Below are 1,357 nucleotides of genomic sequence, written 5' to 3' on the forward strand. Positions count from 1 at the left end.
TACTTTGAAATACTAGCTTTTGAATTGAGACAGTTGGCGGTGAATTGCATCTTGTGTTAAATTGCTATATGAATTTTTGTTAAGTTCAGACACTCATGTTGCTGTTCTGCTCCTGATTTGTCTGGTGATGTTGGCCTATTTTAAAATGAAGAGTTTAGTTGCATGCTGCAACTTCATCTGATTTCATGGTGCGTGTATATGTGTGAAGATAACCTTGCGCACAGAGCCTATCCTGAGTATCCTACCCTATCTGATGGGTAGGAAGCTGATGATAAATAACAGTGAATGATTAGCCTTAAAGTTAAGTTTAAATGTGCTGGAATATGGTGAACATATTTAAGTCTTTCACATTTGTACTACAGTTTGATGAGATCTGTCAGTCCCTTGCAGTCAAGATCAGTATTGTCTTTTCACTAAAAGAATTGCTTGACAAATGACAAATGTAGTTGAACAGGTCAGAGACGTTTTGATGGGGATGACACCTGTAGCACCCATGGGCCGCCTGCCTGTTCTGGGCTGTGCCTGTGTGCCAGTCACTTCTGGGATGTGCCCGTTGCTTCTGGAGCTGCCTGGCTCTCGCACAATCTCAGGTGGCCAGAGGCGAATGAATGTGGCCTTCGTAGGCATGGCAGCCAGCCAGCAGTTGCAGGAGCACAATACCTGCTAGCATGCTCCCAAGACAAGAGGTGTGCTCTCCTGCAGCTCCCAGCCAGCTCTTCTGGATTAGTCTGGCTGCCATGCCAGGCCATGCAGCACCACTCAGGATCTGTACACTTCTTCCCTGGACAGGCATGTGCAAAACCTAAGTGGCGCTGCATGGCTTGCCACAGCAGCTGGACAAAACTGGAGAAGTCAGCTGGCAGCTGCAAGAGCACATGCCTTTAAAAAGAGGGAGACATGCCTACCCCCTTATGCCTGGTACTGGGACAGGCTGCTCCTCTGCCTTGTGCTTGTTCGCCACTGGGGCAGGTTTCAATTTTTGTTCCACCTTTCTTCCCAAAGGGCACCCAAGGCAGCTTACAACATTAAAATACATATATAAATTATATATGTATTTTATATTATGTTTTATAACAATTAAGTACCTACCTTCCCCCCTTAAAAGCTTGCTGAAATAGAAATATTTCTAAGGCCCAGATACTAACCAAACTTCCAGCACTGGCATAGTGGTGCCAGTGGGGCCTCATCAAAGTGAGGGAATGTTTGTTCCCTTACCTCGGAGGTGCATTGCTCTTATGTTGGTGCTGGAAAATGGATTGGGATTGTGCATTAAGTCTTTTTGGAACTGCTCCATGGGGGCTTCCAGAAGATCTACAGAGGGGCAGTTCCATAACAGAGAAGGCCCTGTTTCTCACCA

This window comes from Tiliqua scincoides, chromosome 5 (genome assembly GCF_035046505.1).
Source record: "Tiliqua scincoides isolate rTilSci1 chromosome 5, rTilSci1.hap2, whole genome shotgun sequence".
In the NCBI taxonomy this organism is placed as follows: Eukaryota; Metazoa; Chordata; class Lepidosauria; order Squamata; family Scincidae; genus Tiliqua; species Tiliqua scincoides.